This window comes from Haliaeetus leucocephalus, unplaced genomic scaffold, assembly GCF_000737465.1.
Source record: "Haliaeetus leucocephalus isolate CR32 unplaced genomic scaffold, Haliaeetus_leucocephalus-4.0 Scaffold351, whole genome shotgun sequence".
Classification (NCBI taxonomy): Eukaryota; Metazoa; Chordata; class Aves; order Accipitriformes; family Accipitridae; genus Haliaeetus; species Haliaeetus leucocephalus.
The window spans coordinates 2,083,261-2,096,391 of NW_010972787.1; the positions used below are offsets into that span (position 1 = coordinate 2,083,261).

Consider the following 13,131-nt stretch of genomic DNA (forward strand, 5'->3'; position numbering starts at 1 on the left):
CCAATCAGAACATATAATCAGACAACTCCTGTTGATGTCTCAGAGAGTATGTATGTGTACATAGACATGCATGTAGATATTATATAATGCATGCGTGTCTGTGTATGTGATTTTGTTGGAATTAATCTAATCTAAAGTAAGCCTGTGAGCTCTTTGAAAGCAATGTATTAAAAAAGACATGACATCTTTCATGAAGAAATAAGGCTCTTGTTTGTGTCACCAGTCAGAAAGACAAGTGATTTCATTATATATATTTATATATACATTTATTATAGCCTTTCTGGAAGCATGTCAGGCACTCTGGAAAGGATTTGGAAAGGGGAAGGCCTGCAGGAAGCTGGGAGAGGTGCTGCCCCAGGCAACAAACCTGCACTCTGCATGAAGCTCAAGTGTCATGGAAGAACAATTACAAACAGGCAAGGAAAGAGAAGCCACGGCATTAACAACAGTAATTGAAAGGGAATGAAAATAATAAAAAGCCATCGTGAATACCACATTTTTTTTTTTCCTTTCTTCCAAGTAGGCTAGGAAGCAAGAACAGAGTTGAGCTGCTCTCTCCCAACCAGGACACAGGCATGCGAGGAAGGGGAGCAGAGTGCAGGGAGTCCCATCACAGAGGCAGCTTAATGGATAAACCTGAGGAACAGTGACAAAGAGCCTGTTCTCTCTGTCCAAAAAGCACATCTGCAGCTGAAGAGGTGGTGGTAGAAGCCTAGCTTCCCCAGATACTTGGTGGGGAGAGTGACATTGTTAGCACCCAGGATACGTGGTGACTTTCTGCCTACCTCAGGGGCTCTAACACCCCTTTCTGAAGGCACCCACTCTTTCCCCCAACTTCTGAAGGAGCACAGGCTCCTGACTTAGCAGTCACACTTGGCCAACAGTAATAAGCAGAGTAATATCTCCACAAGTACAGAAAGTCCCCATTGTGGAAAACACACACTTCAGATCTCACCTCAGAACAGAGGTGTAAGGATGAGCACACAGCATTCAGTTTTGAACACATGTACTCCAGGACTACCTATATACCAAAATTCACAGGCCAGGTTTGCATTAATGGTAAAATAAAGGAGAGGAGAAAGTATGTATTTGTATGTCTTCACTGCTCAAGGTATCTCCTAGCTGGACAAAATCCCTTCTACTGTGACAGCACCCGAAGCCTTCACCACTGTGCTGAGCCCTACACAAACACAAGGGAAGAATCCTAATCTAAAAATTATTTCTAATTTAAAACAGAACAAACAATTGTATATGCAGCCATAACTGTTCCTCATTACTCTTTAAGTCTGTTCATTGGAGAGCTATTTAAACTATTTAGAGTTCAGTCTAACCAAATGACCCATGGCGGGTGCATCAACAGACAAAGTTGTACAAATCTCTCCTAATCTTTCCTCAGCACTGGAGCAGTGGGAACTCAAACCAGGAGCACTATTATGTGCTAATTCAGAAATCTTATACTGAGGCCAAATCATGTTATATAAACAGCATTTGTATATTACTGTATTGGCAGGTTTATGTTACAGCGCAGCATGGAAGAGCTTTTCTTACTTCATGCATGTGTGAATGCACATGCACACACATGCAAGTGTGTACATAGCTCCTTTCCAAAGGTGCTATTTTACTTCCTTGAAATCCCCTCACTTTGGTTACAAGAACAGGGAACTTCCTGCACCCTCTGGACACAGTCCGTACTAGGCTCAGCCTTGGTTCCAGTTCACTCCTGTCCCTCCTGACTGGCAGCCACTGCAGTGACCTGTACTCTGTCATACAGTGCCTCAGCCATATACCTTGCATTAACCAGTGAGGCTTAAGAGTTTCTCCAGTTCCCACAAGTCAAGCCAAGGCAAGCCACAGCACTATTCATCAATACTTTTAATATTACAAAGGTAACATGACATCCTACAATTGCCCTTGAACTCTGAGGAAAAGGAAACAGAGGGCAATTAGAAAACAAATTCAAATATAAGTAAATAAGTTGTCCCAAACCAAGAAGCATCATCATCTTCCTGGAACGTTCACTGAAAACCTCTTCCAGGTTCCCATTCACATTTTTTAATAACTAGAGGTGTTACCAAACACGCCATCCCCTTTTCATACCAAGCCCAACACTGGACAAGCTCTGGGGCTTAGAACTGCAACTCAAAGAACAAGAGTTGACCATCTGGTACACCAAATCAAATCCTTTCTACATGACAGAGAAGTCCAAGCCAGTGCAAAGCTTGTTACTAAGGCTCTGTATTTCAATTCAAGTTACTAGTCTTGAATGCAACACCTCCCATCTCCCCGTCTTCTACTTTCTTTATCCTAACAGTAAAGCAGTTGAGTTGGTGCAAAGAGCAGCGAATCCTTTCAGCAGCAGCACTGAGTAGCAGGGTTTGCCAAAAGCTATTTATTAGCAGACAGTATTGGGTGTTGCAGCCTTTGTAACTAGGAGGAAGATACACACAGGGTGAGAATCTTCATATATTCAGTCACTATTTGGTTTAAAACCTTCCTCTGGATTGGTATGATTTACATCCAGAAAGCAATAATGGATGCAGAAACTCAATTTAAAGACAGAATTCAGTTTGAAAAGACAAGAACAGGAAACATTTTCCTATCTCTTCTTCATAAGGTGTACTGAAATCATTAGGAGAGCGAGAGAGGTCTGTGCATTTCACCAATGCAATCAGAAAGTTTTCCCACCCAAGAGAACAGGCAGACTTCAGCCAGACTAATTTGTCCTTACTCCCCTCGGCCAATCATTCAAATATGGCCAACAGTGCTGACATTAATACCAATATAAGTATTAAAGGCCAATCTGAGAATATTAATAAACACTGCAGCACCCAGCAAAGAATCAATACAAGTTCCTGGGGAAAAAATCTTAGCAAGTTGCCTTCAGGAATTTATTGATTCCACTGAAATCTCACAAACTCTAAACACATGTAGAACACGGTAAAGAGCCTTGCATAGAAGACATCTTCAAATTTGAGGTAGAACTGGACCCAACATTGAGGGAAGGGTGCACCACACTGCAGAACAGCACTGTTGTTTTAAGAAAGGCACTCCAGTACAGCTTCATTTCCAGTTGTGTACCAGGATCCTCATGCATGAAATCCAGCCATGAATAAAAAACGGCATCTGCTACTCTGTACTCTGAGGGTCCAAGTTGAGTGTCTGTACACTCAAGGCATGCAATCTTAAAAAACAAAACCAAAACCCAACCTACTCCTGACATAATGCATCTTAAATTACTAAATATATTAAGATGGCAGTTCCAGCAAAAGCAACATCTTGCTGTGCAAAGGCCAGCTGCCATTTAAAAAGCACTATATAAACTCTTTTAAGTATTCTTTTGGGATTGGGTTCTTTCAGGTTCTTTCTCTCATGTGGGAATGTTTTGCGGTCTTAGTATTTTACACTTAGTAGTAATCAGGGCACATTTGCTGCAAGAGCAGCAGGCCATCCCTGCTCTCTTCCAGACCTGCTTTTCACATACTGAGCTGTCAGAATGGTAGCATGACTCCTTCCTACCATCACACACATCCCTCCCCCACCTTTTTTTTTTTTTTTTTTTTTTGAGACAGCAGTTTCTTACTCCGTCAGGGCAAGTAAATCAAGCTGGATAGAATAGCAGTTCAGTGAAGGTTTCATGATGAGCTTATTCCTCTTCATTAGCAGCAAGTGATGTGTTTGCTAATTTTATTGCTCGCACGTTAGCCAAAAATGCATTTGGCTGGCATTACATTTACAATAATGCTATTTGTGTATCAAAGCATTTCTTTTCAGTGGCCACAGACACTAAGGTGAGTGTTCCCATTGCTCTTCCTTCTACTATAAAGACACATACATACTGAGTTATGTATAAAAGAGGATTTTTACAAATATTCACACAGCTTGCTAATGGTTTCTTACCCAAACTGGATACAAGGGACTTATAAACTGGGTATTCAGATTCAGCAAGATGACTTACGAGGTTTGCTGTCCAGGAATAAAGCCCCAAAGCACAGAAAAGAGTTGTGTCAAAGACTGCAAGAGCTTTTTGCACTGCCAGAGTCAGCTGTTCCCCAGAAAGTCACATGGTACTGCAAATTTGCAATGCTTTAGTACCGTTTATTGCATTTGTCTATATCCCACTCTACAAATTGAATTTTGTATCTACTCCTGTGAACAGTGCCTCTGTCATTTTTACTGAGCGCTGCCTACTTACGGCATTACAAGTTTTCTTGTATTTCATAAGATTTTAACATTTAGAGAGTAATACTCCTCTCTCCTTCTTTTCTTGTAACTTTATATGGGGCTTTTTTCAGTTTTAATCCACTTGAACTTTGAAGTGTTGTTTTAAAACCTCTTCTCCAAGGCAAGAAAAATTCAAGTAAAGACAGTAAAATTAAGTTGCCCATTCATATTCTAGTTCAAATACTAACCTAATTTTCCAAACAAGGTTCAAGTGTATTCCTGATATGGCCTTTAGAAGTTTAGGAGTTCTGGTCCCCTTAATTCTTCTTTGGGGAGTACTTTAATAGTACTTTAATATAAAACCTCCAGGATATCTGGTTGGAATGCATTACCACTGAACTGTTCTTTCCTTTGAGGATTTATACCACAATGGGACCCCAACTGACATCAAGCAGTAATGCACAGTCAAAAAGTAAAAGAATATATCCAAGACATATAGCTCCACTGTGAGACAAATGAAGGCTACTTCTCTCCGCCTCACAGCCCAACACAGCATGTCTCACGTGACTGAAGAAACATCTGGGTTTTATCTTGAGATTCCTAATATTTTTCAGTACACACACACAGAATGCAAGTGCGCTGGGCAAGACAACTTGGCATATTTATTGTTCAAAGAATAGGAAGATGTAGAACTTTTATATACAATATTTTTTTAAAAATTGTTTGCATTTTTGAATTTTATGTATTAATTGTAATGCTTTCTTTTTTTAAAATGCTCATTCAAAAATATAAAAAAGGCATTCAGCTTTTAACATTTTAAAATCAATATGCTCAACCTTGTAATACAATATACTCGAGCTCTGCAGCACTAGGGATCTCATTAGACATTTTCCAGAAGTCTCCATGCAGCACTTAGTTTCATTAACTCTATCAAATACAGATGTATAACTACAGGTCCAAAAGTAAGAATTGTTAAATACTACTGACTGCCATTTAATGATTTTTAAGACTACAAAAATACCCCTTTGTACTAAGCGCTTTATACGACTGCTAGTCACTGCAGCTTTCTGCAGTTAAAAGATAGAACTCTCAAATCTACCAGTGCTAGAGGCAAAAAAGAAAAAGAGAAAGAAAAAAGCCCAGCTGGATAAAATATCTTAAGGTCAGGCTTTTTACATGTAAAGCAGCCGCAGCAAAATTATTCACATTCTTAGCACATAGCTGACCGGGACAAGATTCCACGGAGAGGTAAACAATTCCCCCTAAGAGAGCAGCTGCATCTTCCTCAGCTCGAGAGCTACTGGGGGGAGGGAGAAACACCCACCGGGGTCCCCAAAACTGACCAGAAAAGGGAAGAAAATTAACAACTGCTTCTGCTCCATGGTAATGCTTCACACGACCGCTCCTCTTCTGTGTTCAGTAAGAATAGAGAAGTGAATAAATAAATAAATAAATTTAAATAAAGCCAGTTGGTAACACACACTTTGATCAATGTCCTAGAAGAACCTTGTAAGCAGACACCCAAGTCCAGCTCAACATAGAAGAGTAGGGGGAGAAATATTATACAATATTGAACAGAACAAAAGGAATACAGTCATCTGGCTTTACTTTTATTGCATAATTATTTTCAAAAGTAACTTCTGAAAGTATAAACCCATTTATTTCTAGGTCTCCACAATATCTCTCTTAAATTGTTCTTTTTTTATCTGGTATTTCCTTAACAGTGTCTTTGCTCAGTTCACCTCAATGTTAGTTCTGTTGGCTACTGGCCAAGTGGCACACTTTAATAGTCAAGACACATGGTACTGAAGAAGCATCTTTCTCACTCTGCTCCATTTACGTGCAAAGGCTGTGATATGTATTTTAGGTTCTTGTAGGAAAAGAAATCCTCTTGCAAGATCCTCCTCAATGTCATCCCCTTAACATTAGTATCTCCTCACAAACCGGTCATTAGCTATCAAGGAAATCAGCCGCAGCAACATGAAAAATGACCGTATCGCTACCCTCAACATTCATAACTTAGTATTTACATATTATCTTCCAGCTGCAAGTGTGCCGGCAGAAAACGACTTCCACCTTGTCCCTGGCTGCCTGTCACTGCTCCCTGTGCCGGAGGTATCACCTGCTTCCCTCCTGCCTGACCGCACTGCGGTCTGCTCGCCCCCAGAGACAGCTGGGCTGGCGCAGACCTGTGATTTAGCTCTTGAAACTAACTCAGCTCATTTTGACCCAAGCGAGCTAGGGTTAACTCCAGCAGCAGCTCAGCTGGGGTAGTAAGACCTGGGTGAGAGGAGGAGTAAGAAGAGACAGCAGTGAGGAGCAGATGGCCGTCTCTGGAGCACAGCTGGAAGGAGGAGAACACATGAGCGCAGGCTGAGATTTCTCTCCGCATTTCCTCTGATGGTGGTTGACAGCCAAGGCAGCTGCCACTGCTCTCAACCTCTCTGCTCCTTTCTGTGCCCCCCGCTGTACCCCGCAATTGTGCTCGTGTCCCTCCCACCATCCCCAAAAAGTTATTTTTAACCTGGATCAGTTCCCTGATCAGTCACCACTCAGCTCCGCAAACACTGCGCTGGCACAGCTTGCAGGAATGAACCAGGGAGGAACAAGTGGAAAGACAGGCAGCTCTGGCAGCACCACCGAAAGCTGCTCTCCTGGAGCCCCAGCCCAGGAGTCTCCTCTCCTTCCTTCACACCAGCCTACAAACTTCCCAGGTGAATGGAATGTGCTTGTGACATCTCAGCCGTAAGGCTTTTCTTCCCTGCCCCCCGCCATGCTGCCTTAAGAAAGTTTTTAATTGCAGTATTTTGTGTGTTGGTGTCATATTAGGTTTAACAAGCTAATCCCTCGCTTACTTGTGCAGTTATCACCTAATATTTCAAGGCAACAACAGGACATTTTTCAGAAATACATTTGATCGTCTTAAAAAGATATAGCCAAGGGGAAACAGTCTTACATGACAGGCTATAAATCAACATGTTAGACAAGTAATTTTAAACCACAGGAGGAAGAAAAAAAAATCTCACTGTATCAAGCCAATAAAAACCCTTGTAACACTGACTCCAGAAGATATTGGACCTATTCCATAACAACTATATTTCTTAGGAAAATACAGTACTTTGAACTCTAAAGAAGTCTGAACTTGATTAGACTGAAACAAAGGAGAGTGAGAAAAGCAGAGCAGAAGACATGGTTCCACTGATCCTTCCTCCACAGTTGAAGTCTGAGGACAAAGATTGAGAAGGCACAAGCAGATCAAGAAACCGTTCCCTTGACCAAGTATGGTGGTGCATTACACCAAGTCACTCAGTGTTGACACATTTGTCTACTAGTTCCCAGTAATCCTGGCAGTGGATCAATGTTCCTCACCTCCCTCCTTCAAGCCTTTATGCAAACTTTTAGGAGACTGTTGTTTTCCAATGCTCTCAACCCATGTCACTTGATAGGAGAACAACTGGCAATTGTTTTTCAGGTTTCATTATCATCATCATTATTATTGTTATTACAGCACATGCTCAGTTGCATGAATACTATTCAAAGACAGCAGTGTTTCTTCCAAGATCTTTAAGGGTGCAAAATATTAAGAAACCAATGAGAGACAAGTAATCACTTTTCTTCATTGAGAAAACATATTCTTAAAAGTAAGGTCTGCAGCAAAATCACGCTGGGCAAAATTCTTCTCTAATATTTCAGATGCAGAACAAAACCTGGCCAGTGCTTTGACAGGATAACACTAGCAGTAACACGCACAACGCTGCATGGCATGAAAGGGAGGCTACATAATACAGAGTCCCAGAAACTAAGACTCAACAATGTGCAGCACTGCACTGGTAAATGTCTCGGTTTCTGGACGAAGTGAAAAAAAAAAAAATATATTTTCTATGCACCTGTTCGACAAAGCTGCCAAAGGTAAGGATGCATGTCTGGTTAGGCAGTCAAGTTCCAAGTCCCAAATTTCCCCTACGAGAACTGCGTGGAGCCAGTACTCCTACTGGTTTCTAACCTGTGTGCGTGTTGCCAAGTACTGTTAAACAGATGTCATTGCATCACACTGCACCGCAGGTTCATGAGAAGATACGTGTTCATACTCTTCGAGCATGCCAAGTCCAAAACAAAGCTAAGCCTCCATGGTAATGGTACATGGAGACGGTCCCTGTATTTTGATGATCGAGTTCACGCTACGCCAGTAAGCTCTGAGAGGTTGCCTTGAAGGAATTTCTATAGCTCCAGTGAAACGCTCTTTCCTCACTTCTACTGTGAATACATCTTACCTGGGCTCCTGTCTGTGTGTACACTGCCTTGGATAATGTTGTGAGACGCAGAATTACAGATGCAATGATTCCTGAACAGCAGCGATCACTCTGCTTACAAGGTTAGCATTCACTTCCTGTAACAAGCATTGCAACTGTCCATTCCTTTTCTCCAAAGCATCCATCAGCTCTTAAAATTGTCAACATTATGATTAATTATTTTTAATCAAGCTTTCCAGTATCTGCCACCACCTTCAAAGACTAACCACATGATAAGCAAGCTTAGAAGTGTCTGTATATATATACACAAGTATAGAATTATGTGCGAAAACCTGAATTTCGGCAATTTTTTTCCACAACTGAAATTTGTAGGATTTATGTTCCAGAACACCCAGCATCTGAGATGTTGGAACTATCCGAAGTACTGCCATGCAAAGAAAACAGTAATATAGTCATAGTAGTTCCATATGCAGCCCATTACTTGAATGACTATAATGACTGTTGTATATAAATTTTAATAGTTTTCAACTTTCAGCTTGTCTCTGCAAAAGGGTAAAGCTAAGAATCTAGAGCAGAAGTACCCTAACCTTTAATAATCTGACAGCCTACATCTTAAATAGGTTCTATATCCTAAATGCCAAATGAGCTTTCAATGAGTATTACAATGCTCCCATCTAAGCGATCTATCTGCCAAGCAACTTCTGCATTCTTTCTAACCTGAAGCGTATGGGCTGGGACATCCCAGCAGCTGCCTACTCATTTACTCCTGCTCTGAACATTTGCTCATGTTTTCAATACAACCTCAAGCTCTCCCCTTGAAGAACATTAAGTAAGCAGACAGTAAGAATGACAGAGATATCTATGCAAACAATAAAAACACTATCATTATCCTTTCATCTTCTCTGTGCTGCAACCTTCCTACATCCCTACTCTAGGAACATCAATTCAGGTTGTAATGGCTTCTGGGTAGAGACCTCATTTTTTGCAATGACGTTGCACCACACAGCTTTACTGCAATACCAATATAACAGTGGCTTTGTATTTGATTATTGCTGTACCAGAGTGATCCAAATGTGAAACCCAAGGTGAACAGTAAAATTCTTGTTAGCAATTTACACTGGTAACATAATCCATACCACACCAAGCTTTTCCCAGTTTTTAACATGCAGGTCTCAGACCAATAATCCTGTTCTGCCAGGAAAGGTACCAGTATGTTTTCTTATAATGTCATTACAAATGCTTGGAAAACTCTGTGGATGCCAACATCACAATTTAGAGAAGAAAGAAGGAAAATACCAGGTATGCTTAAAATTACAGGAATATCTTAACTGGTTATTAATTATCACATATAGCTGGGTTTAACTATCCATATAATCTGAAATCCAAGCTACCGATATTAAATGGATTTGAACAGATTTCCATTTAAGGCCAAAATCTGTGCCAAAACCTAAGTCAAAGTAAATGGACTTAGCATGTGTGTGTACTGGGGTGGAACAGGAGTACTCTTTTACTGCTCAAAATAAGCAGCAAAGCTCTGGCTTAATGAAATCAATAGGAATTTTCCTGCTGATTTCAACGAGGACAGAATTCCAGCCCAAGAATCTTCATCTTCCAGGATGGTAAGGCTGGGGATACAGTCCCAGTCTAGATAGACATAGCTGATCTGCAATCCCAAACACACTACTATTCCCAACTTTCTCACCTCACCGCATTCTGCACAGCAGTGCTCAGAGAACAGAGCCAAGTTCTACCAGAAACTCAAGATTGTACAGGCTTTTCGCGTTTTGTCTTCTGACCCAAGCATCCAAGGGACCCTCTGTTGTTGCAGGTGGGGTCTGAGGAAGGAGAACACTGTTACTCAGCAGCTGATGAGATGAAAAGGCCTCCCCCCCCCCCCCCCAGCACTTCCTGCAATGCTCCATACACTAAAGTCATATATACCACTACAAGCTGGATCGCAGCTCAGTGCATTCCACTGCACTTTGTCACGCTTCCCTGACCGATACTATGCCAAAAATGACTAGCTTTAACAGTTCTCTGGTGAATAAAAGAGCTTTTGCAACTCTGAAACAGAGCTGAGTTTTTAATTCATGTTAAATCTGCTTTTCTGTTCTGAAGGAACATTTTTAATGCTGCCTGTAATTCCCCTTCTGTGCTTTTTTCTTACTTCTCTAGCGACTTTTGTGAAGATAAAGGGAAAATTCAAGCTGACTAATTTTTAAAAGCCTTACAGAGACCTTTAAAATATGACTGAAGGAAGTAAAAACATGAATTAGCAAAATACAAAGATGAAAAAGATCCACATCATGTTCATATAAATCTAGAAATACATGGCAATGAGCCAGAAGATTCACAAGACAGCTACCATAGAGAACAAAATCCAAAGTACAGCTGGACTATCTAAATAATCACAGAGCAACATTATCCAAGATTTGCACATTTACTGTTTATTTACTCAGTACCCAACAGAGCACAATCTTGTGGAATAATACAGACTGCTCCTGCAAACATCCCTTCTACTCAGACACTCTAAGCACTTGTAGTTACTATGCCCTAAGAAACCTTCCTTTATAATCTTTTATTAAAAACCCATGCCTATAATTACCAAAAGAACATGATTATGAGAAAACTGTAAAACTAACATTAAGTACTTAACAGAATAAAGTGCTCATTATGTCAATGCTTGGCTCCCCTCCGTAGCAGAAGAATACCAGCATGTTGCATGTCCACCCAAAAAAGGGATCCCACCTCTCTCCAAGCCAGTTAGCTTTGCTAAGCACATCAAGAATTGTTGCTGGTTCCAGCCCATTTTTGGAACAGAGGGTTTCACTATCCAACCCCATCTCCAGGCTGACCTGGAAATATGCCTGCCCTGATTGCTACTCGCGTATGGAAATAATAAACCTATTTTTACATGAAAAGCAAATCCTTTATTTTCCCAAAAGCACGAACAGCCATTGCAACAGCATAGAAGCCAGGCCTTTAGAACAGAGAAGGGTGTTACCTACAAATACAAAAGGCAATTAAGCCTACTGAGCAGAGCATGTGGGCAGGATGAGGGGTTAAGCATGATTTTAGACTGCAAACACACAAAAAACACTGAAAAGAGGGAAGTGGGGAGGAGGAAAACAAAGTAAGCTGGAGCCTTTAAATTCATTAGGCTGGGAAGGTGGGGAAGATGCCTCTCCTCTGCAGTGCCTGCCAGCTAGAGCAAGCAACAGGCACTCTCTGTTGGGGGGCACTGCTGGAACCCCATGCTGCTTTCCCTGGTGCGCAGGGAGCAGCTCTGGCTCAGGCTGCTGTTTCTTCCACACTGCCAAGCTGAAGAAATCCTAACACCCGAGTATGAGCCCTCAATGAGCACGCACTGACTTTGGTCATGTAGGCAGCTTGGGGGCTGAGAGACCAAAACAGCACTTCAATGCGCATGATTAGGATTTTCATCCTCAAAAACTACATCCAGTTTTCAAGGCAGATACTTCATTAGCACTAATGTTCCTCCAGTTAACCAGTTTGCTACTAATGGCTGAACTCATCACTACCAGCTCTGTGACCTGATTGCCCTCCTCCCCAAGTAAATGCCAAACATCATCCTCTCTCCCTACACATCCAGTTACTGCTTTTTAGCAGGGGCTCCATCTTTGTTATGCTTCCCATTTGCCCTCATGATTGTCAGTTATCACTTTCCTGTTGGAGTTCAAATCTCAGCAGTAATACCTCCTCTGTCCATTGGCTGTCATGATCTGAGAGAAAAAAAAAAAAAGGGGGGGGGGGAGGAGGGAGTAAAAATTAGTTCCATTGCGTGTCTTCCCAGACTGGGAAACCACAAAAACTACTGTGTGAAAGTGGCAAAATGGTCTAATGTGTGGTCTAATGGCAGGTTTTTCCCCAAATTCATGGACTCAAAACTTAGTGTGCAAGGAGGGTTGATGGTGCCTCACTAGTTAAGAGTTTTGTCTAGTGCTGGGCAATGGTCCTATTTCAAGGAAATGGGAGAGAGGAAGAGAAGGAAGTTTTATGTATAGCTGAAAGTAAGGTAACCGGCCTCCCCTAGATGCTGTGCTAATGCTACGGCTGCTGTTGTTTGGCCCATGTAGGGCAGGGTGATGACTGAGTTCAAACTCCAATAGACAGGGGTGAACTTGGGAGCACAAACCCTCCTCCACAAGGCAAGAAAAAAATTGCTCTTTGCAAAAAAAACCCCAAGGAATCCTGTTAAACACGTAGCACTGCTATTTGGCCAAAATAGTGTTCCTGGAGATGCTAACACACAGCAGGACGTTCTGACCTTCCCAGGAATCTATAAGTCAGCTCTACCTCCAACACCAGAGCTCTGCCACAGACTGTGCTGCAGCTCAGACCCTCCTCTGCCTCCTGAACAGAGGTGTTCCAGGCTCAGGAGGCAACAGCTCCTCCCTGGCAGTAAATCTGAGCACCCATTTTTGCGTGAGTGTAGAGCAGGGCCTGCAACGGCAAGTTCTCAACCTCCACCAGTTTCTAACGCTTACGAACCACAGAGAAGTTCCTGGGAAAGTGGAACTGTTTTGTTACAGAAGGTTTTACAGCACCAAAGTAGTACTGAAAAATACTTTTTCTAGGTTACTTTCATGTGGCTAAAAACCCTGAAGGTTCACTTCTCAGTAAACAGAGAGGTGGGGGCAGGGGGAGGCACACCAACTCAGATGAAAATTCTTGTGGCTTGCTTTTGAATTTGCTGGCA

General features: G+C 41.8%; 1 protein-coding gene across 3 annotated transcripts in view; it reads right to left on the minus strand.

Annotated features, from left to right (window-relative positions):
* Nucleotides 1–13,131, minus strand: part of LATS2 (large tumor suppressor kinase 2) — a 51,248-nt gene that overhangs the window by 21,980 nt on the left and 16,137 nt on the right. The window contains exon 2 of one of the 3 annotated variants that reach the window (XM_010572637.1): nt 10,114–10,246. The exons of the other annotated variants lie outside the window; for them this stretch is intronic. The gene's annotated coding sequence lies outside the window, so the exon portion shown is untranslated. The remainder of the gene's footprint in view (nt 1–10,113; nt 10,247–13,131) is intronic. 3 annotated transcript variants of the gene reach the window in all.